Source organism: Lissotriton vulgaris, chromosome 11, assembly GCF_964263255.1.
Source record: "Lissotriton vulgaris chromosome 11, aLisVul1.2, whole genome shotgun sequence".
Classification (NCBI taxonomy): Eukaryota; Metazoa; Chordata; class Amphibia; order Caudata; family Salamandridae; genus Lissotriton; species Lissotriton vulgaris.
In genome coordinates, this window is record NC_141699.1 from 483,879,314 (window position 1) to 483,902,251 (window position 22,938).

The window sequence follows — 22,938 nt, forward strand, 5'->3', positions numbered from 1 at the left end:
TAACTAAACCAAATGGTGTTCATGCAAAATCTCATGCCGCTGCAAGCAGGATTCAAACCTACGCAGGGAAACCCCATTGGATTTCAAGTCCAACTCCTTAACCACTCGGCCATCGCAGCTGCGTGAGTATGATGTCACAGTTGTCGTATACGAGCCATGCACTACTCACGTCAGGCCGAGATATAAAAAATAAAGTAACAGAAGGATGGGACACGTACCAGCAGTGCCCTGTTGTCCTCACTTATTTGGCATGCTTTCATACAATTAATAAAAATAGCAATACGCATCACTCAAAGTGAGTGACAGGGCACCGATGAGCGGTAATCAATCACTGCACATTTCTATCCTCGTTTCCCTATATTACGGCGGTGGCAACGGGCCCTTAAGTGTACTCAGAAAGAGTCCAAAAGCTTAAACAAGACACGCTTCATAAAAAAAAGTACTCTTTTCATGACTTGTCTAGATCAGGCAGGACAGGTCCAGACTACGAACCCTTCCGAGCCACCTGCTCTCTAAAACACTTCCTGGGTGTGGAAATTGTCTCGATGTTTACATCTAGTTTGAGTTTTTGCCATTTAACTCTGTGACTTGATGAGGATTGCGTAACGAGAAGTGAACATTTCCTTAACTAAACCAAATGGTGTTCATGCAAAATCTCATGACGCTACAAGCAGGATTCGAACCTACACGGGGAAACCCTATTGGATTTCAAGTCCAACGCCTTAACCACTCGGCCATCGCAGCTGCGTGAGTATGATGTCACTGTTGTCGTATACGAGCCATGCGCTACTCATGTCAGGTCGAGACCTAAAAAATAAAGTAACGGAAGGACGGGGCACATACCAGCAGTGCCCTGTTGTCCTCACTTATTTCGCATACTTTCATACAATTAATAAAAATAGCAATATGCATCACTCAAAATGAGTGACAGGGCACAGATGAGCGGTAATCAACCACTGCACATTTCTACCCTCGTTTCCATATATTACGGCGGTGGCAACGGGCCCTTAAGTGTACTCAGAAAGAGTCCAAAAGCCTAAACAAGACACGCTTCATAAAAAAAATTACTCATTTCGTAACTTGTCTAGATCAGGCAGGATAGGTCCAGACTACAAACCCTTCCGAGCCACCTGCTCTCTAAAACACTTCCTAGGTGTGGAAATTGTTTCAATGTTTACATCTAGTTTGAGTTTTTGCCATTTAACTCTGTGACTTGATGAGGATTGCGTAACGAGAAGTGAACATTTCCTTAACTAAACCAAATGGTGTTCATGCAAAATCACACTACGCTGATGACACACAGCTGGTCATCACACTCTCAGAAGGTCCCTCACTGTTATGATCTGACTCGCGCCTCACTGTACTGACACGGAGAGCAAACAACTACAGGGTCCAGAATGCTTAGCGGCATGGAGGAGGGAATAAAAGGGCCTAACTTCCTGTTTCCGGTGTCGGATATTCTGATTCGTGACCCGGCTGGGTTGTGACCTGCGTCGATCTTGTGTTCTTCGTGTGGATCCGTCCGTTTGCTGTTCTACTTGCTGGAGTGTTGTCTAACCCGGTGGGAATTGCCATAGACCGAGATCTGGTGTGTGCGTTCTTCGGCTTTCCGTTGGCGAGCCTCTCCATCGGCTCATGCGGAAGGCGCTCCATAGTTCATCTTGTGCGCTGCTTTCCCTGTATCTCCGTTGGCGAGCCTTAACATCGGCTCATGCGGAGGACAGGAATCGAAGGGTCCAGCGCTACATTAGTTTCCCCGTTTCCGTTGGCGAGCCTCTTTGCATCGGCTCTTGCGGAAACGGAATTGTTATAGCTTTATATTATAGTAACCCTATTCCGTTGGATAGCCTTATTGCATCGGCTAATGCGGAAAGGGTTTTTTCTCATCCTATTTAATCCTCTGTTGGCGAGCCTTATTTCATCGGCTATTGCAGAGGGTTAATTTGTCAGTATTGCTGAGGAAGAAGAAGTCTTGGTGGAGTTAACCGAGGCGACATTCATTCAACCTTTTGGAGGCGGGTTCGTGTGTCTCCAGACTACAAAGGTACTGGTTGATCTTTACATTAATAGGGTGACGTAACCCATTTCCTTTATTTGTTTTCTACATGGCTGTTGAGAAGGCATGGTCATAGACCCCCACTTAATACCTGAACAAAGGGAGTTAAGGGTAGGTGAAGTTTCAGTCCTTCAGTTCCATTTGTTCCATGATAGTTTTGGTGCATGGCATTTCATACCTTGGTTCAACTTGTGTATTACAGAAGGGAGGTCCCAGTTATACAGACAAGGCCTGTTCTCATAAGACGAGAGGTATCTTTTGAGTATCGCAGCCTTTATTCATTTATCAGGTAGGGAACTAGTAGATGCACGACCTTGATTATGTACCTTTGAATAAGAACAGATTTCAATATATTTGTTCTTTGTCTTACAGCTCTCCCTCCCTGCTGTCCCCTTCCTTTCCTTCCCGTTTGTTCCTGCAGCCCTCATCTGATCCGTCTTTAGCCCACGGCTTTAATAGCAATCTGGGTTTGGATAGATCTGAAGGGGGCCTTTTTAACTACATACTGATCCCGAGGAAACTGAGGTCAACAGAGGATTAAATAGGATGAGAAAAAACCCTTTCCGCATTAGCCGATGCAATAAGGCTATCCAACGGAATAGGGTTACTATAATATAAAGCTATAACAATTCCGTTTCCGCAAGAGCCGATGCAAAGAGGCTCGCCAACGGAAACGGGGAAACTAATGTAGCGCTGGACCCTTCGATTCCTGTCCTCCGCATGAGCCGATGTTAAGGCTCGCCAACGGAGATACAGGGAAAGCAGCGCACAAGATGAACTATGGAGCGCCTTCCGCATGAGCCGATGGAGAGGCTCGCCAACGGAAAGCCGAAGAACGCACACACCAGATCTCGGTCTATGGCAATTCCCACCGGGTTAGACAACACTCCAGCAAGTAGAACAGCAAACGGACGGATCCACACGAAGAACACAAGATCGACGCAGGTCACAACCCAGCCGGGTCACGAATCAGAATATCCGACACCGGAAACAGGAAGTTAGGCCCTTTTATTCCCTCCTCCATGCCGCTAAGCATTCTGGACCCTGTAGTTGTTTGCTCTCCGAGTCAGTACAGTGAGGCGCGAGTCAGATCATAACACTCACCCTCAGCAACCAAATTCAGAGATGGCCTCGCGGCAGTCGCACAATGGATGACACTCAACTGCCTTCAGCTTAACGCCGGAAAAACGGAGGTCCTCCTCCTGGGAAAAAACCCCTCCCTCTGGAACCATCACTGGTGGCCCTCTGTGCTTGGCCCCACCCCCGTGCCAAAAGAAGTCGTCAAAAACCTTGGTGTTTGGCTCGACCCCTCACTTAGCTTTCAGTCCCACACCAAGAAAGTGGCATCCACGTGTGTGGGTCTCATGAGGAGCCTTTACCCCATACTCGGTTTTTTTGACGCAAAGACCCGCCAACTCATTATGCAAGCCATGATCCTTGCCCGGCTGGACTACGCTAATGTCCTGCTCTTGGGGGCAAACAAAGCTGAACTAGCAAGACTGCAGCGAATCCAGAACTCGGCCGCCAGAGCAGTGGTAGGGCTCCCACGCAGGTGCTCTGCCAGGCTCACCATTCGAAATTTGCACTGGCTGCCAATCGAATCACGGATCCAATTCAAAACATTGACTATGGCATTTAAAATCCTCAAGTCGGACTGCCCTGAACTCCTGCGCCCACTCCTGGTACCATACACGCCCCAGCGCAACCTGCGCTCTCTGGGACAACACCTCGTGATGGTCCCCCGAACTAAGCTCTGCAGACAGGGCGGACGCTCCTTTAAGGTCCTAGGTGCTAAGCTTTGGAACTCCCTACCTCCGCACATCCGCGCCCTTTCCAATCTGATTGCTTTCCGAAAAGCACTCAAACCCCATCTTTTCACTGTCATCTAACCCCTCTGCTGATTCCCCCCCCCCCCCCCCCCCCCCCCCTCAGGTACTGGTTAGGATCAGCGCCGGGACGCTCCGTTGCTGGGGCAGCTGTTTGCGCTTAACAAATAAAAAAAAATAAAAAAAAAAAGAAAAGCAGGATTCGAACGTGCGCAGGGAAACCCCATTGGATTTCGAGTCCAACGCCTTAACCACTCGGCCATCGCAGCTGCATGAGTATGATGTCACTGTTGTCGTATACGAGCCATGCTCTGCTCATGTCAGGCGGAGACCAAAAAAATAAAGTAACGGAAGGACGGGGCATGTACCAGCAGTGCCCTGTTGTCCTCACTTATTTTGCATGCTTTCATACAATTAATAAAAATAGCAACATGCATCACTCAAAGTGAGTGAAAGGGCACAGATGAGTGGTAATCAATCACTGCATGTTTCTACCCACTTTTCCCTATATTACGGCGGTGGTAACAGGCCCTTAAGTGTACTAAGAAAGAGTCCAAAAGCCTAAACAAGACATGCATCATAAAAAAAAGTACTCTTTTCATGACTTGTCTAGATCATGCAGGACAGGTCCAGACTACAAACCCTTCTGAGCCACCAGCTCTCTAAAACACTTCCTGGGTGTGGAAATTGTCTCAATGTTTACATCTAGTTTGAGTTTTTTCCATTTAACTCTGTAACTTGATGAGGATTGCGAAAAAGAAGTGAACATTTCCTTAACTAAACCAAATGGTGTTCATGCAAAATCACACTACCCTGCAAGCAGGATTCGAACCTGCGCAGGGAAACCCCATTGGATTTTGAGTTCAACGCCTTAACCACTCGGCCATCGCAGCTGCATGAGTATAATGTCACTGTTGTCGTATACGAGCCATACTCTGCTCATGTCAGGCCGAGACCAAAAAATAAAGTAACAGAAGGACGGGGCACGTACCAGCAGTGCCCTGTTGTCCTCACTTATTTTGCATGCTTTCAGACAATTAATAAAAATAGCAATACGCATCACTCAAAGTGAGTGACAGGGCACCGATGAGCGGTAATCAATCACTGCAGATTTCTATCCTCGTTTCCCTATATTACGGCGGTGGCAACGGGCCCTTAAGTGTACTCAGAAAGAGTCCAAAAGCTTAAACAAGACACGCTTCATAAAAAAAAGTACTCTTTTCATGACTTGTCTAGATCAGGCAGGACAGGTCCAGACTACGAACCCTTCCGAGCCACCTGCTCTCTAAAACACTTCCTGAGTGTGGAAATTGTCTCAATGTTTACATCTAGTTTGAGTTTTTGCAGTTTAACTCTGTGACTTGATGAGGATTGCGTAATGAGAAGTGAACATTTACTTAACTAAACCAAATGGTGTTCATGCAAAATCTCATGCCGCTGCAAGCAGGATTCAAACCTACGCAGGGAAACCTCATTGGATTTCAAGTCCAACGCCTTAACCACTCGGCCATCGCAGCTGCGTGAGTATGATGTCACTGTTGTCGTATACGAGCCATGCGCTACTCATGTCAGGTCGAGACCTAAAAAATAAAGTAACGGAAGGACGGGGCACATACCAGCAGTGCCCTGTTGTCCTCACTTATTTCGCATACTTTCATACAATTAATAAAAATAGCAATATGCATCACTCAAAATGAGTGACAGGGCACAGATGAGCGGTAATCAATCACTGCACATTTCTACCCTCGTTTCCATATATTACGGCGGTGGCAACGGGCCCTTAAGTGTACTCAGAAAGAGTCCAAAAGCCTAAACAAGACACGCTTCATAAAAAAAATTACTCATTTCGTAACTTGTCTAGATCAGGCAGGATAGGTCCAGACTACAAACCCTTCCGAGCCACCTGCTCTCTAAAACACTTCCTAGGTGTGGAAATTGTTTCAATGTTTACATCTAGTTTGAGTTTTTGCCATTTAACTCTGTGACTTGATGAGGATTGCGTAACGAGAAGTGATCATTTCCTTAACTAAACCAAATGGTGTTCATGCAAAATCACACTACGCTGCAAGCAGGATTCGAACCTGCGCAGGGAAACCCCATTGGATTTCGAGTCCAACACCTTAACCACTCGGCCATCGCAGCTATATGAGTATGATGTCACTGTTGTCGTATACGAGCCATGCTCTGCTCATGTCAGGCGGAGACCAAAAAAATAAAGTAACGGAAGGACGGGGCACGTACCAGCAGTGCCCTGTTGTCCTTCATTATTTTGCATGCTTTCATACAATTAATAAAAATAGCAACATGCATCACTCAAAGTGAGTGAAAGGGCACAGATGAGTGGTAATCAATCACTGCATGTTTCTACCCACTTTTCCCTATATTACGGCGGTGGTAACAGGCCCTTAAGTGTACTAAGAAAGAGTCCAAAAGCCTAAACAAGACATGCATCATAAAAAAAAAGTACTCTTTTCATGACTTGTCTAGATCAGGCAGGACAGGTCCAGACTACAAACCCTTCTGAGCCACCAGCTCTCTAAAACACTTCCTGGGTGTGGAAATTGTCTCAATGTTTACTTCTAGTTTGAGTTTTTGCCATTTAACTCTGTGACTTAATGAGGATTGCGTAACGAGAAGTGATCATTTCCTTAACTAAACCAAATGGTGTTCATGCAAAATCACACTACGCTGCAAGCAGGATTCGAATCTGCGCAGGGAAACCCCATTGGATTGCGAGTCCAACGCCTTAACCACTCGGCCATCGCAGCTATATGAGTATGATGTCACTGTTGTCGTATACGAGCCATGCTCTGCTCATGTCAGGCGGAGACCAAAAAAATAAAGTAACGGAAGGACGGGGCACGTACCAGCAGTGCCCTGTTGTCCTTCATTATTTTGCATGCTTTCATACAATTAATAAAAATAGCAACATGCATCACTCAAAGTGAGTGAAAGGGCACAGATGAGTGGTAATCAATCACTGCATGTTTCTACCCACTTTTCCCTATATTACGGCGGTGGTAACAGGCCCTTAAGTGTACTAAGAAAGAGTCCAAAAGCCTAAACAAGACATGCATTATAAAAAAAAGTACTCTTTTCATGACTTGTCTAGATCAGGCAGGACAGGTCCAGACTACAAACCCTTCTGAGCCACCAGCTCTCTAAAACACTTCCTGGGTGTGGAAATTGTCTCAATGTTTACATCTAGTTTGAGTTTTTTCCATTTAACTCTGTAACTTGAGGATTGTGAACAAGAAGTGAACATTTCCTTAACTAAACCAAATGGTGTTCATGCAAAATCACACTACGCTGCAAGCAGGATTCGAACCTGCGCAGGGAAACCCCATTGGATTTCGAGTCCAACGCCTTAACCACTCGGCCATCGCAGCTGCATGAGTATGATGTCACTGTTGTCGTATACGAGCCATACTCTGCTCATGTCAGGCCGAGACCAAAAAATAAAGTAACAGAAGGACGGGGCACGTACCAGCAGTGCCCTGTTGTCCTCACTTATTTTGCATGCTTTCATACAATTAATAAAAATAGCAACATGCATCACTCAAAGTGAGTGAAAAGGCACAGATGAGTGGTAATCAATCATTGCGCATTTCTACCCTCTTTTCCCTATATTACGGCGGTGGTAACGGGCCCTTAAGTGTACTAAGAAAGAGTCCAAAAGCCTAAACAAGACACGCTTCATAAAAAAATAATTACTCTTTTCATGACTTGTCTAGATCATGCTGGACAGGTCCAGACTACGAACCCTTCCGAGGCACCTGCTCTCTAAAACACTTCCTGGGTGTGGAAATTGTCTCAATGTTTACATCTAGTTTGAGTTTTTGCCGTTTAACTCTGTGACTTGATGAGGATTGCGTAACAAGAAGTAAACATTTAGTTAACTAAACCAAATGGTGTTCATGCAAAATCTCATGACGCTGCAAGCAGAATTCGAACTTACGCAGGGAAACCCCATTGGATTTCAAGTCCAACGCCTTAACCTCTCGGCCATCGCAGCTGCGTGAGTATGATGTCACAGTTGTCGTATATTAGCCATGCACTACTCACGTCAGGCCGAGACATAAAAAATAAAGTAACAGAAGGACGGGGCACGTACCAGCAGTGCCCTGTTGTCCTCACTTATTTTGCATGCTTTCATACAATTAATAAAAATAGCAATACGCATCACTCAAAGTGAGTGACAGGGCACCGATGAGCGGTAATCAATCACTGCACATTTCTATCCTCGTTTCCCTATATTACGGCGGTGGCAACGTGCCCTTAAGTGTACTCAGAAAGAGTCCAAAAGCTTAAACAAGACACGCTTCATAAAAAAAAGTACTCTTTTCATGACTTGTCTAGATCAGGTAGGACAGGTCCAGACTACGAACCCTTCCGCGCCACCTGCTCTCTAAAACACTTCCTGGGTGTGGAAATTGTCTCAATGTTTACATCTAGTTTGAGTTTTTGCCGTTTAACTCTGTGACTTGATGAGGATTGCGTAACAAGAAGTAAACATTTAGTTAACTAAACCAAATGGTGTTCATGCAAAATCTCATGACGCTGCAAGCAGGATTCGAACCTACGCGGAGAAACCCCATTGGATTTCAAGTCCAACGCCTTAACCACTCGGCCATCGCAGCTGCGTGAGTATGATGTCACAGTTGTCGTATACGAGCCATGCACTACTCATGTCAGGCCGAGACATAAAAAATAAAGTAACAGAAGGACGGGGCACGTACCAGCAGTGCCCTGTTGTCCTCACTTATTTTGCATGCTTTCATACAATTAATAAAAATAGCAATACGCATCACTCAAAGTGAGTGACAGGGCACCGATGAGCGGTAATCAATCACTGCACATTTCTATCCTCGTTTCCCTATATTACGGTGGTGGCAACGGGCCCTTAAGTGTACTCAGAAAGAGTCCAAAAGCTTAAACAAGACACGCTTCATAAAAAAAAATTACTCATTTCGTAACTTGTCTAGATCAGGCAGGATAGGTCCAGACTACAAACCCTTCCGAGCCACCTGCTCTCTAAAACACTTCCTAGGTGTGGAAATTGTTTCAATGTTTACATCTAGTTTGAGTTTTTGCCGTTTAACTCTGTGACTTGATGAGGATTGCGTAACAAGAAGTAAACATTTACTTAACTAAACCAAATGGTGTTCATGCAAAATCTCATGACGCTGCAAGCAGGATTCGAACCTACGCGGGGAAACCCCATTGGATTTCAAGTCCAACACCTTAACCACTCGGCCATCGCAGCTGCGTGAGTATGATGTCACAGTTGTCGTATACGAGCCATGCACTACTCACGTCAGGCCGAGACATAAAAAATAAAGTAACAGAAGGACGGGACACGTACCAGCAGTGCCCTGTTGTCCTCACTTATTTGGCATGCTTTCATACAATTAATAAAAATAGCAATACGCATCACTCAAAGTGAGTGACAGGGCACCGATGAGCGGTAATCAATCACTGCACATTTCTATCCTCGTTTCCCTATATTACGGCGGTGGCAACGGGCCCTTAAGTGTACTCAGAAAGAGTCCAAAAGCTTAAACAAGACACGCTTCATAAAAAAAAGTACTCTTTTCATGACTTGTCTAGATCAGGCAGGACAGGTCCAGACTACGAACCCTTCCGAGCCACCTGCTCTCTAAAACACTTCCTGGGTGTGGAAATTGTCTCAATGTTTACATCTAGTTTGAGTTTTTGCCATTTAACTCTGTGACTTGATGAGGATTGCGTAACGAGAAGTGAACATTTCCTTAACTAAACCAAATGGTGTTCATGCAAAATCTCAAGACGCTACAAGCAGGATTCGAACCTACGCGGGGAAACCCCATTGGATTTCAAGTCCAACGCCTTAACCACTCGGCCATCGCAGCTGCGTGAATATGATGTCACAGTTGTCGTATACGAGCCATGCACTACTCACGTCAGGCCGAGACATAAAAAATAAAGTAACAGAAGGACGGGGCACGTACCAGCAGTGCCCTGTTGTCCTCACTTATTTTGCATGCTTTGAGACAATTAATAAAAATAGCAATACGCATCACTCAAAGTGAGTGACAGGGCACCGATGAGCGGTAATCAATCACTGCACATTTCTATCCTCGTTTCCCTATATTACGGCGGTGGCAACGGGCCCTTAAGTGTACTCAGAAAGAGTCCAAAAGCTTAAACAAGACACGCTTGTGAGAAGTTGGCCTGATATGTAGTGTTTCCAATTCTGGAACCACTGGGTATCAGTCCAAACAAACCCCAAAGATGTCAGGTTGTAAGTCAACCTTGTAGACAAGCTATCCTAGTGGTAGCATGGACTAAGCAGCCTTAAAGGCTTAACTTAAGAGGTCGTGTTAAGCGAGCTGTTTTACCACATACAATCCTGTAATCAAATGAAAGGACACCACACAAGTATATATTTATAAAAATATATGTATTTATTTCTAAATTACTCCCCAGTACTCTTTATGAGGAAAGGGGCACAAGCGTTAAATCAAAAGCACAGTAAAACATATAAAGTTGCACAATTATGGATGAGGGCGGGTGGCCACTCAAACCATATACTAAAAAAGTGGTATAAGGAACACTTATCGAACAATGGTTAGGCCTAGGGCCTAGAGATTCGCTGGGAGCAGTCAGGACTAGCAGTGATGAAGTCGGGAGTAGCCCACAGGAGACGGGTGCAGCACGGAAAGTGCGGCGCGCACCAATGCAAAGTCAATGGTGCGTAAAAGTTGGATAAAGTGAATTAAATGATACTTCCGCTGAACCTAGGAACACAAAACTTTAGACACAGACCCTAGAGGTGTGTACCAGTGTAAGGACACCGGCGTTGCAAAGTTACCTCACCCACAGGCCGTGGGTGCACAGGGTCGAAGTGGCGTCGGGTTCTGTCACGCAGGTTCTTGGTGCTTGAAGCTGTTGCAGCTGCAGGCGCTGTGAAGCAGAAGTGTCCGGTGCGATCCAAGGGTGGATCGAAGTAGAAAAGTACCTGAAAGCAGAGGGGACAGAGTCTGGGTCACTCAGCAGTGACCAGGGTGGAACCAGGACGGAACCAGGCAATGTCGGGCGCAATCAGGCGGTTGTCGATAGGCTTCTCTCCGCTGTCACGTGGGCTCTGGGGCATCTGCGACGTCCAGGAGCAGGTCACGATCTGTCCCACGTAGGCTCTCGCCGTCAGCACCGTCGGCTTCAAGATTGCAGCAAACAGCACTTGGCAAAAGCAATCCACGCAGGACCGGGAGATTGCTTATCACTCGAACCAGGAGGGTCAGAGTGGGTGCTCCTTTTCACAGGAGCTGGTGCAGATCTGGAGCAACCAGAAAAGCAAGTCGTATTTCAAGTTTCGTCGGCACAGGGGCCACAAGCCAGCTGGCAAGTGACCGGGCCAACGCGTCGAGCGCACACAAGCAGAAGGGCCCCACGCAGCACTCGTCGAGTGTGGAGGGGTGAGCTTTGGTGCAAGTGGAGCTCGGGGCTGGGGCTTCTCAAACCCCGGTGTACAGCTTCGAGGGTCACTCGTGGGCTGCACGGTCAGCGTCTCGTGGCCTTTTCAAGATGGCGTGCCCCACGCTTCCGGTCGCCTCCACGGGTCTCAGCTCTGCAGGGACTGTGGATCGGGCAGGTAGAAGGCAGGCAAGCTTGATCTCGTCGATCTCTGTCGCTCGAGTTCCGGCGGGAACTGCAACAAAGCAAGGGTCGAGGGCTGGATGGTGCCTGTTTGCACAGGGTGGTCACTCCTTGACCACAAGGGAGATTCTTCAGTCTTCTCACGTCGTGTAGAAAGTCGAAGGGTCCAGATTTCGTTTCTTATGTTTCTTCAGGATGATCTGAAGTCCGTTGGGACTGCTCCCCCTCTTATTCGAATCTAGGGGGTTGGACATCCTGCTAGGTCCCCTCCTATGGGTGGGACCCAGGAAGGGGGTGGTTACACCCCTCTCCTTTGATCCTGGCCGCGCGGGGACAGGGGCTGGGATGCCCCAGAACCGGTTTGGCCGGATCCTGCAAGGGGCAGCCTTGTGCTCCCCAGGCAGTGTCTGGTTTCTTTGAAACCTCCCTACTCCAATCCACTATCTCCTGTCTGGGGTGGTTTGACACCGCCCTGTGACAGGAAACTCTTTGTCCAGGCCTCCTCTGCCGGGTTTCGGTCAGCAGCAGGAGGCCAGACCCGTGTCTGTGGCAGGGGCATCCATTTTGTGGATCTGAGGCTCATTTTAAATCAACCGCGTTTCAGTAAAGTAACATGTCTTCTCCCTCTAGAAGGGTGGAATGCTACCCCCGTCGCCAGAACTGGCGAGGGGGTAGTATTCCAATTCGTATGACACCTTACACGACATGTTTTGATAAAGCCAAACCAAAGTTGCTATATAACCGCGAGGATTATAAGGCGCTTAAGAGTATATGGTATGGCATTATCCCGGATCAGCTTAGGGAGTTGTTCCCGACAGCTGCAGACAGGCTCAGCTCGTGCCAGAGCTCCATCTCACATAAAACCACGCACTCTGCCTCCAGGATTGATGAGGCCTTCCATAGGAGTGACTCACAGGCTATATATGTGTCCAGATATAGGTTTAGATATAGGTATACTATATCTAAGCAAGGGGTGATTACACCCACTTGCCCCAGCTGAGTGATCAGCCAGTTGTGTCAATTTAAGAACCCGCCAGGGGTGGCAAAAGCTATGCTTCAGCCCCTGGTAGGCCTTGGTGGCACCTATGCCCTGAGCACCTATAGTGCATGGTACAGGGGCTGACAAGGAGTCCATTTCCAATTGTGGTATGTACCTATAGCACATGTATTATAAATTTAGAGAGAGAACAGCAGGCTGGGGGTCTGATTAGCAGGCCCACAGCCCCAGTAAGTCGAAAACCAGTGAAGCAAAAAGCAAAAATTGGGGTGACCATAGGATAGCAGACCCTACTCTCCTACAACGCTTCATAAAAAAAGTACTCTTTTCATGACTTGTCTAGATCAGGCAGGACAGGTCCAGACTACGAACCCTTCCGAGCCACCTGCTCTCTAAAACACTTCCTGAGTGTGGAAATTGTCTCAATGTTTAAATCTAGTATGAGTTTTTGCAGTTTAACTCTGTGACTTGATGAGGATTGCGTAATGAGAAGTGAACATTTACTTAACTAAACCAAATTGTGTTCATGCAAAATCTCATGCCGCTGCAAGCAGGATTCAAACCTACGCGGAGAAACCCCATTGGATTTCAAGTCCAACGCCTTAACCACTCGGCCATCGCAGCTGCGTGAGTATGATGTCACTGTTGTCGTATACGAGCCATGCGCTACTCATGTCAGGTCGAGACCTAAAAAATAAAGTAACGGAAGGACGGGGCACATACCAGCAGTGCCCTGTTGTCCTCACTTATTTCGCATACTTTCATACAATTAATAAAAATAGCAATATGCATCACTCAAAATGAGTGACAGGGCACAGATGAGCGGTAATCAATCACTGCACATTTCTACCCTCGTTTCTATATATTACGGCGGTGGCAACGGGCCCTTAAGTGTACTCAGAAAGAGTCCAAAAGCCTAAACAAGACACGCTTCATAAAAAAAATTACTCATTTCGTAACTTGTCTAGATCAGGCAAGATAGGTCCAGACTACAAACCCTTCCGAGCCACCTGATCTCTAAAACACTTCCTAGGTGTGGAAATTGTTTTAATGTTTACATCTAGTTTGAGTTTTTGCCATTTAACTCTGTGACTTGATGAGGATTGCGTAACGAGAAGTGAACATTTCCTTAACTAAACCAAATGGTGTTCATGCAAAATCATACTACGCTGCAAGCAGGATTCGAACCTGCGCAGGGAAACCCCATTGGATTTCGAGTCCAACGCCTTAACCACTCGGCCATCGCAGCTGCATGAGTATGATGTCACTGTTGTCGTATACGAGCCATGCTCTGCTCATGTCAGGCGGAGACCAAAAAAATAAAGTAACGGAAGGACGGGGCACGTACCAGCAGTGCCCTGTTGTCCTCGCTTATTTTGCATGCTTTCACACAATTAATAAAAATAGCAACATGCATCACTCAAAGTGAGTGAAAGGGCACAGATGAGTGGTAATCAATCACTGCATGTTTCTACCCTCTTTTCCCTATATTACGGCGGTGGTAACAGGCCCTTAAGTATACTATGAAAGAGTCCAAAAGCCTAAACAAGACATGCATCATAAAAAAGTACTCTTTTCATGACTTGTCTAGATCAGGCAGGACAGGTCCAGACTACAAACCCTTCCGAGCCACCAGCTCTCTAAAACACTTCCTGGGTGTGGAAATTGTCTCAATGTTTACATCTAGTTTGAGTTTTTTCCATTTAACTCTGTGACTTGATGAGGATTGCGAACAAGAAGTGAACATTTCCTTAACTAAACCAAATGGTGTTCATGCAAAATCACACTACGCTGCAAGCAGGATTCGAACCTGCGCAGGGAAACCCCATTGGATTTCGAGTCCAACGCCTTAACCACTCGGCCATCGCAGCTGCATGAGTATGATGTCACTGTTGTCGTATACGAGCCATACTCTGCTCATGTCAGGCCGAGACCAAAAAATAAAGTAACAGAAGGACGGGGCACGTACCAGCAGTGCCCTGTTGTCCTCACTTATTTTGCATGCTTTCATAAAATTAATAAAAATAGCAACATGCATCACTCAAAGTGAGTGAAAGGGCACAGATGAGTGGTAATCAATCATTGCTCATTTCTACCCTCTTTTCCCTATATTACAGTGGTGGTAACGGGCCCTTAAGTGTATTAAGAAAGAGTCCAAAAGCCTAAACAAAACACGCTTCACAAAAAAATAATTACTCTTTTCATGACTTGTCTAGATCATGCAGGACAGGTCCAGACTACGAACTCTTCCGAGGCACCTGCTCTCTAAAACACTTCCTGGGTGTGGAAATTGTCTCAATGTTTACATCTAGTTTGAGTTTTTGCCGTTTAACTCTGTGACTTGATGAGGATTGCGTAACAAGAAGTAAACATTTACTTAACTAAACCAAATGGTGTTCATGCAAAATCTCATGACGCTGCAAGCAGGATTCGAACCTACGCAGGGAAACCCCATTGGATTTCAAGTCCAACGCCTTAACCACTCGGCCATCGCAGCTGCGTGAGTATGATGTCACAGTTGTCGTATACGAGCCATGCACTACTCACGTCAGGCCGAGACATAAAAAATAAAGTAACAGAAGGACGGGGCACGTACCAGCAGTGCCCTGTTGTCCTCACTTATTTTGCATGCTTTCAGACAATTCATAAAAATAGCAATACGCATCACTCAAAGTGAGTGACAGGGCACCGATGAGCGGTAAACAATCACTGCACATTTCTATCCTCGTTTCCCTATATTACGGCGGTGGCAACGGGCCCTTAAGTGTACTCAGAAAGAGTCCAAAAGCTTAAACAAGACACGCTTCATAAAAAAAAGTACTCTTTTCATGACTTGTCTAGATCAGGCAGGACAGGTCCAGACTACGAACCCTTCCGAGCCACCTGCTCTCTAAAACACTTCCTGAGTGTGGAAATTGTCTCAATGTTTACATCTAGTTTGAGTTTTTGCAGTTTAACTCTGTGACTTGATGAGGATTGCGTAATGAGAAGTGAACATTTACTTAACTAAACCAAATGGTGTTCATGCAAAATCTCATGCCGCTGCAAGCAGGATTCAAATCTACACAGGGAAACCCCATTGGATTTCAAGTCCAACGCCTTAACCACTCGGCCATCGCAGCTGCATGAGTATGATGTCACTGTTGTCGTATACGAGCCATGCGCTACTCATGTCAGGTCGAGACCTAAAAAATAAAGTAACGGAAGGACGGGGCACATACCAGCAGTGCCCTGTTGTCCTCACTTATTTCGCATACTTTCATACAATTAATAAAAATAGCAATATGCATCACTAAAAATGAGTGACAGGGCACAGATGAGCGGTAATCAACCACTGCACATTTCTACCCTCGTTTCCATGTATTACGGCGGTGGCAACGGGCCCTTAAGTGTACTCATAAAGAGTCCAAAAGCCTAAACAAGACACGCTTCATAAAAAAAATTACTCATTTCGTAACTTGTCTAGATCAGGCAGGATAGGTCCAGACTACAAACCCTTCCGAGGCACCTGCTCTCTAAAACACTTCCTAGGTGTGGAAATTGTTTCAATGTTTACATCTAGTTTGAGTTTTTGCCATTTAACTCTGTGACTTGATGAGGATTGCGACAGGAGAAGTGAACATTTCCTTAACTAAACCAAATGGTGTTCATGCAAAATCACACTACGCTGCAAGCAGGATTCGAACCTGCGCAGGGAAACCCCATTGGATTTCGAGTCCAAGGCCTTAACCACTCGGCCATCGCAGCTGCATGAGTATGATGTCACAGTTGTCGTATACGAGCCATGCTCTGCTCATGTCAGGCGGAGACCAAAAAATAAAGTAACGGAAGGACGGGGCACGTACCAGCAGTGCCCTGTTGTCCTTCATTATTTTGCATGCTTTCATACAATTAATAAAAATAGCAACATGCATCACTCAAAGTGAGTGAAAGGGCACAGATGAGTGGTAATCAATCACTGTATGTTTCTACCCACTTTTCCCTATATTACGGCGGTGGTAACAGGCCCTTAAGTATACTAAGAAAGAGTCCAAAAGCCTAAACAAGACATGCATCATAAAAAAAAAGTACTCTTTTCATGACTTGTCTAGATCAGGCAGGACAGGTCCAGACTACAAACCCTTCTGAGCCACCAGCTCTCTAAAACACTTCCTGGGTGTGGAAATTGTCTCAATGTTTACTTCTAGTTTGAGTTTTTGCCATTTAACTCTGTGACTTGATGAGGATTGCGTAACGAGAAGTGATCATTTCCTTAACTAAACCAAATGGTGTTCATGCAAAATCACTCTACGCTGCAAGCAGGATTCGAACCTGCGCAGGGAAACCCCATTGGATTTCGAGTCCAACGCCTTAACCACTCGGCCATCGCAGCTGCATGAGTATGATGTCACTGTTGTCGTATACGAGCCATACTCTGCTCATGTCAGGCCGAGACCAAAAAATAAAGTAACAGAAGGACGGGGCACGTACCAGCAGTGCCCTGTTGTCCTCACTTATTTTGCATGCTTTCATACAATTAATAAAAATAGCAACATGCATCGCTCAAAGTGAGTGAAAAGGCACAGATGAGTGGTAATCAATCATTGCGCATTTCTACCCTCTTTTCCCTATATTACGGCGGTGGTGACGGGCCCTTAAGTGTACTAAGAAAGAGTCCAAAAGCCTAAACAAGACACGCTTCATAAAAAAATAATTACTCTTTTCATGACTTGTCTAGATCATGCAGGACAGGTCCAGACTACGAACCCTTCCGAGGCACCTGCTCTCTAAAACACTTCCTGGGTGTGGAAATTGTCTCAATGTTTACATCTAGTTTGAGTTTTTGCCGTTTAACTCTGTGACTTGATGAGGATTGCGTAACAAGAAGTAAACATTTAGTTAACTAAACCAAATGGTGTTCATGCAAAATCTCTTGACGCTGCAAGCAGAATTCGAACTTACGCGGAGAAACCCCATTGGATTTCAAGTCCAACGCCTTAACCACTCGGCCATCGCAGCTGCGTGAGTATGATGTCACAGTTGTCGTATACTAGCCATGCACTACTCACGTCAGGCCGAGACATAAAAAATAAAGTAACAGAAGGACGGGGCACGTACCAGCAGTGCCCTGTTGTCCTCACTTATTTTGCATGCTTTCATACAATTAATAAAAATAGCAATACGCATCACTCAAAGTGAGTGACAGGGCACCGATGAGCGGTAATCAATCACTGCACATTTCTATCCTCGTTTCCCTATATTACGGCGGTGGCAACGGGCCCTTAAGTGTACTCAGAAAGAGTCCAAAACACTTCCTGGGTGTGGAAATTGTCTCAATGTTTACATCTAGTTTGAGTTTTTGCCGTTTAACTCTGTGACTTGATGAGGATTGCGTAACAAGAAGTAAACATTTACTTAACTAAACCAAATGGTGTTCATGCAAAATCTCATGACGCTGCAAGCAGGTTTCGAACCTACGTGGGGAAACCCCATTGGATTTCAAGTCCAACGCCTTAACCACTCGGCCATCGCAGCTGCGTGAGTATGATGTCACTGTTGTCGTATACGAGCCCTGCGCTACTCATGTCAGGTCGAGACCTAAAAAATAAAGTAACGGAAGGACGGGGCACATACCATCAGTGCCCTGTTGTCCTCACTTATTTCGCATACTTTCATACAATTAATAAAAATAGCAATACGCATCACTCAAAGTGAGTGACAGGGCACCGATGAGCGGTAATCAATCACTGCACATTTCTATCCTCGTTTCCCTATATTACGGCGGTGGCAACGGGCCCTTAAGTGTACTCAGAAAGAGTCCAAAAGCTTAAAGAAGACACGCTTCATAAAAAAAAGTACTCTTTTCATGACTTGTCTAGATCAGGCAGGACAGGTCCAGACTACAAACCCTTCCGAGCCACCAGCTCTCTAAAACACTTCCTAGGTGTGGAAATTGTTTCAATGTTTACATCTAGTTTGAGTTTTTGCCGTTTAACTCTGTGACTTGATGAGGATTGCGTAACAAGAAGTAAACATTTACTTACCTAAACCAAATGGTGTTCATGCAAAATCTCATGATGCTGCAAGCAGGATTCGAACCTACGCGGGGAAACCCCATTGGATTTCAAGTCCAACGCCTTAACCACTCGGCCATCGCAGCTGCGTGAGTAGGATGTCCCAGTTGTCGTATACGAGCCATGCACTACTCACGTCAGGCCGAGACATAAAAAATAAAGTAACAGAAGGACGGGACACGTACCAGCAGTGCCCTGTTGTCCTCACTTATTTGGCATGCTTTCATACAATTAATAAAAATAGCAATACGCATCACTCAAAGTGAGTGACAGGGCACCGATGAGCGGTAATCAATCACTGCACATTTCTACCCTCGTTTCCATATATTACGGTGGTGGCAACGGGCCCTTAAGTGTACTTGGAAAGAGTCCAAAAGCCTAAACAAGACACGCTTCATAAAAAAAAATTACTCATTTCGTAACTTGTCTAGATCAGGCAGGATAGGTCCAGACTACAAACCCTTCCGAGCCACCTGCTCTCTAAAACACTTCCTAGGTGTGGAAATTGTTTCAATGTTTACATCTAGTTTGAGTTTTTGCCGTTTAACTCTGTGACTTGATGAGGATTGCGTAACAAGAAGTAAACATTTACTTAACTAAACCAAATGGTGTTCATGCAAAATCACACTACGCTGCAAGCAGGATTCGAACCTGCGCAGGGAAACCCCATTGGATTTCAAGTCCAACGCCTTAACCACTCGGCCATCGCAGCTGCATGAGTATGATGTCACTGTTGTCGTATACGAGCCATACTCTGCTCATGTCAGGCGGAGACCAAAAAATAAAGTAACAGAAGGACGGGGCACGTACCAGCAGTGCCCTGTTGTCCTCACTTATTTTGCATGCTTTCATACAATTAATAAAAATAGCAAGATGCATCACTCAAAGTGAGTGAAAAGGCACGGATGAGTGGTAATCAATCATTGCGCATTTCTACCCTCTTTTCCCTATATTACGGCGGTGGTAACGGGCCCTTAAGTGTACTAAGAAAGAGTCCAAAAGCCTAAACAAGACACGCTTCATAAAAAAATAATTACTCTTTTCATGACTTGTCTAGATCATGCAGGACAGGTCCAGACTACGAACCCTTCCGAGGCACCTGCTCTCTAAAACACTTCCTGGGTGTGGAAATTGTCTCAATGTTTACATCTAGTTTGAGTTTTTGCCGTTTAACTCTGTGACTTGATGAGGATTGCGTAACAAGAAGTAAACATTTACTTAACTAAACCAAATGGTGTTCATGCAAAATCTCGTGACGCTGCAAGCAGGATTCGAACCTACGCGGGGAAACCCCATTGGATTTCAAGTCCAACGCCTTAACCACTCGGCCAACGCAGCTGCATGAGTATGATGTCACAGTTGTCGTATACTAGCAATGCACTACTCACGTCAGGCCGAGACATAAAAAATAAAGTAACAGAAGGACGGGGCACGTACCAGCAGTGCCCTGTTGTCCTCACTTATTTTGCATGCTTTCATACAATTAATAAAAATAGCAATACGCATCACTCAAAGTGAGTGACAGGGCACTGATGAGCGGTAATCAATCACTGCACATTTCTATACTCGTTTCCCTATATTACGGCGGTGGCAACGGGCCCTTAAGTGTACTCAGAAAGAGTCCAAAAGCTTAAACAAGACACGCTTCATAAAAAAAAGTACTCTTTTCATGACTTGTCTAGATCAGGTAGGACAGGTCCAGACTACGAACCCTTCCGAGCCACCTGCTCTCTAAAACACTTCCTGGGTGTGGAAATTGTCTCAATGTTTACATCTAGTTTGAGTTTTTGCAGTTTAACTCTGTGACTTGATGAGGATTGCGTAATGAGAAGTGAACATTAACTTAACTTAACCAAATAGTGTTCATGCAAAATCTCATGCCGCTGCAAGCAGGTTTCGAACCTACGTGGGGAAACCCCATTGGTTTTCAAGTCCAACGCCTTAACCACTCGGCCATCGCAGCTGCGTGAGTATGATGTCACTGTTGTCGTATACGAGCCCTGCGCTACTCATGTCAGGTCGAGACCTAAAAAATAAAGTAACGGAAGGACGGGGCACATACCAGCAGTGCCCTGTTGTCCTCACTTATTTCGCATACTTTCATACAATTAATAAAAATAGCAATACGCATCACTCAAAGTGAGTGACAGGGCACCGATGAGCGGTAATCAATCACTGCACATTTCTATCCTTGTTTCCCTATATTACGGCGGTGGCAACAGGCCCTTAAGTGTACTCAGAAAGAGTCCAAAAGCTTAAAGAAGACACGCTTAATAAAAAAAGTACTCTTTTCATGACTTGTCTAGATCAGGCAGGACAGGTCCAGACTACAAACCCTTCCGAGCCACCAGCTCTCTAAAACACTTCCTAGGTGTGGAAATTGTTTCAATGTTTACATCTAGTTTGAGTTTTTGCCGTTTAACTCTGTGACTTGATGAGGATTGCGTAACAAGAAGTAAACATTTACTTAACGAAACCAAATGGTGTTCATGCAAAATCTCATGACGCTGCAAGCAGGATTCGAACCTACGCGGGGAAACCCCATTGGATTTCAAGTCCAACGCCTTAACCACTCGGCCATCGCAGCTGCGTAAGTATGATGTCACAGTTGTCGTATACGAGCCATGCACTACTCACGTCAGGCCGAGACATAAAACATAAAGTAACAGAAGGACGGGGCACGTACCAGCAGTGCCCTGTTGTCCTCACTTATTTTGCATGCTTTCATACAATTAATAAAAATAGCAATACGCATCACTCAAAGTGAGTGACAGGGCACCGATGAGCGGTAATCAATCACTGCACATTTCTATCCTCGTTTCCCTATATTACGGTGGTGGCAACGGGCCCTTAAGTGTACTCAGAAAGAGTCCAAAAGCTTAAACAAGACACGCTTCATAAAAAAAAGTACTCTTTTCATGACTTGTCTAGATCAGGTAGGACAGGTCCAGACTACGAACCCTTCCGAGGCACCTGCTCTCTAAAACACTTCCTGGGTGTGGAAATTGTCTCAATGTTTACATCTAGTTTGAGTTTTTGCAGTTTAACTCTGTGACTTGATGAGGATTGCGTAATGAGAAGTGAACATTTACTTAACTTAACCAATTGGTGTTCATGCAAAATCTCATGCCGCTGCAAGCAGGATTCAAACCTACGCGGGGAAACCCCATTGGATTTCAAGTCCAACGCCTTAACCACTCGGCCATCACAGCTGCGTGAATATGATGTCACAGTTGTCATATACGAGCCATGCACTACTCACGTCAGGCCGAGACATAAAAAATAAAGTAACAGAAGGACGGGGCACGTACCAGCAGTGCCCTGTTGTCCTCACTTATTTTGCATGCTTTGAGACAATTAATAAAAATAGCAATACGCATCACTCAAAGTGAGTGACAGGGCACCGATGAGCGGTAATCAATCACTGCACATTTCTATCCTCGTTTCCCTATATTACGGCGGTGGCAACGGGCCCTTAAGTGTACTCAGAAAGAGTCCAAAAGCTTAAACAAGACACGCTTCATAAAAAAAGTACTCTTTTCATGACTTGTCTAGATCAGGCAGGACAGGTCCAGACTACGAACCCTTCCGAGCCACCTGCTCTCTAAAACACTTCCTGAGTGTGGAAATTGTCTCAATGTTTAAATCTAGTATGAGTTTTTGCAGTTTAACTCTGTGACTTGATGAGGATTGCGTAATGAGAAGTGAACATTTACTTAACTAAACCAAATTGTGTTCATGCAAAATCTCATGCCGCTGCAAGCAGGATTCAAACCTACGCGGAGAAACCCCATTGGATTTCAAGTCCAACGCCTTAACCACTCAGCCATCGCAGCTGCGTGAGTATGATGTCACTGTTGTCGTATACGAGCCATGCGCTACTCATGTCAGGTCGAGACCTAAAAAATAAAGTAACGGAAGGACAGGGCACATACCAGCAGTGCCCTGTTGTCCTCACTTATTTCGCCTACTTTCATACAATTAATAAAAATAGCAATATGCATCACTCAAAATGAGTGACAGGGCACAGATGAGCGGTAATCAATCACTGCACATTTCTACCCTCGTTTCTATATATTACGGCGGTGGCAACGGGCCCTTAAGTGTACTCAGAAAGAGTCCAAAAGCCTAAACAAGACACGCTTCATAAAAAAAATTACTCATTTCGTAACTTGTCTAGATCAGGCAGGATAGGTCCAGACTACAAACCCTTCCGAGCCACCTGATCTCTAAAACACTTCCTAGGTGTGGAAATTGTTTTAATGTTTACATCTAGTTTGAGTTTTTGCCATTTAACTCTGTGACTTGATGAGGATTGCGTAACGAGAAGTGAACATTTCCTTAACTAAACCAAATGGTGTTCATGCA

The 22,938-nt window shown here is 45.4% G+C and overlaps 18 non-coding genes across 18 annotated transcripts; all 18 read right to left on the bottom strand.

The window, feature by feature from the left end:
* Positions 1 to 4,693: 4,693 nt before the first annotated feature.
* On the bottom strand, positions 4,694 to 4,775 carry TRNAL-CAA (transfer RNA leucine (anticodon CAA)). Its single transcript has one exon. It is a non-coding gene; the product is annotated as a tRNA-Leu (tRNA).
* Positions 4,776 to 5,942: 1,167 nt separating this feature from the next.
* On the bottom strand, positions 5,943 to 6,024 carry TRNAS-CGA (transfer RNA serine (anticodon CGA)). Its single transcript has one exon. It is a non-coding gene; the product is annotated as a tRNA-Ser (tRNA).
* A 544-nt stretch (positions 6,025 to 6,568) lies between these two features.
* TRNAA-CGC (transfer RNA alanine (anticodon CGC)) lies at positions 6,569 to 6,650 on the bottom strand. The gene has a single exon. It is a non-coding gene; the product is annotated as a tRNA-Ala (tRNA).
* Positions 6,651 to 7,189: 539 nt separating this feature from the next.
* On the bottom strand, positions 7,190 to 7,271 carry TRNAS-CGA (transfer RNA serine (anticodon CGA)). The gene has a single exon. It is a non-coding gene; the product is annotated as a tRNA-Ser (tRNA).
* Positions 7,272 to 8,440: 1,169 nt separating this feature from the next.
* Positions 8,441 to 8,522, bottom strand: TRNAS-UGA (transfer RNA serine (anticodon UGA)). The gene has a single exon. It is a non-coding gene; the product is annotated as a tRNA-Ser (tRNA).
* Positions 8,523 to 9,066: 544 nt separating this feature from the next.
* On the bottom strand, positions 9,067 to 9,148 carry TRNAS-UGA (transfer RNA serine (anticodon UGA)). The gene has a single exon. It is a non-coding gene; the product is annotated as a tRNA-Ser (tRNA).
* A 543-nt stretch (positions 9,149 to 9,691) lies between these two features.
* Positions 9,692 to 9,773, bottom strand: TRNAS-UGA (transfer RNA serine (anticodon UGA)). Its single transcript has one exon. It is a non-coding gene; the product is annotated as a tRNA-Ser (tRNA).
* Positions 9,774 to 13,684: 3,911 nt separating this feature from the next.
* On the bottom strand, positions 13,685 to 13,766 carry TRNAS-CGA (transfer RNA serine (anticodon CGA)). Its single transcript has one exon. It is a non-coding gene; the product is annotated as a tRNA-Ser (tRNA).
* A 540-nt stretch (positions 13,767 to 14,306) lies between these two features.
* TRNAS-CGA (transfer RNA serine (anticodon CGA)) lies at positions 14,307 to 14,388 on the bottom strand. Its single transcript has one exon. It is a non-coding gene; the product is annotated as a tRNA-Ser (tRNA).
* Positions 14,389 to 14,932: 544 nt separating this feature from the next.
* Positions 14,933 to 15,014, bottom strand: TRNAS-UGA (transfer RNA serine (anticodon UGA)). Its single transcript has one exon. It is a non-coding gene; the product is annotated as a tRNA-Ser (tRNA).
* A 1,168-nt stretch (positions 15,015 to 16,182) lies between these two features.
* Positions 16,183 to 16,264, bottom strand: TRNAS-CGA (transfer RNA serine (anticodon CGA)). The gene has a single exon. It is a non-coding gene; the product is annotated as a tRNA-Ser (tRNA).
* Positions 16,265 to 16,807: 543 nt separating this feature from the next.
* TRNAS-CGA (transfer RNA serine (anticodon CGA)) lies at positions 16,808 to 16,889 on the bottom strand. Its single transcript has one exon. It is a non-coding gene; the product is annotated as a tRNA-Ser (tRNA).
* Positions 16,890 to 17,949: 1,060 nt separating this feature from the next.
* Positions 17,950 to 18,031, bottom strand: TRNAS-UGA (transfer RNA serine (anticodon UGA)). The gene has a single exon. It is a non-coding gene; the product is annotated as a tRNA-Ser (tRNA).
* Positions 18,032 to 18,574: 543 nt separating this feature from the next.
* Positions 18,575 to 18,656, bottom strand: TRNAS-UGA (transfer RNA serine (anticodon UGA)). The gene has a single exon. It is a non-coding gene; the product is annotated as a tRNA-Ser (tRNA).
* A 544-nt stretch (positions 18,657 to 19,200) lies between these two features.
* TRNAS-UGA (transfer RNA serine (anticodon UGA)) lies at positions 19,201 to 19,282 on the bottom strand. Its single transcript has one exon. It is a non-coding gene; the product is annotated as a tRNA-Ser (tRNA).
* A 544-nt stretch (positions 19,283 to 19,826) lies between these two features.
* On the bottom strand, positions 19,827 to 19,908 carry TRNAS-UGA (transfer RNA serine (anticodon UGA)). Its single transcript has one exon. It is a non-coding gene; the product is annotated as a tRNA-Ser (tRNA).
* Positions 19,909 to 21,075: 1,167 nt separating this feature from the next.
* Positions 21,076 to 21,157, bottom strand: TRNAS-UGA (transfer RNA serine (anticodon UGA)). Its single transcript has one exon. It is a non-coding gene; the product is annotated as a tRNA-Ser (tRNA).
* A 543-nt stretch (positions 21,158 to 21,700) lies between these two features.
* Positions 21,701 to 21,782, bottom strand: TRNAS-UGA (transfer RNA serine (anticodon UGA)). Its single transcript has one exon. It is a non-coding gene; the product is annotated as a tRNA-Ser (tRNA).
* Positions 21,783 to 22,938: the final 1,156 nt, after the last annotated feature.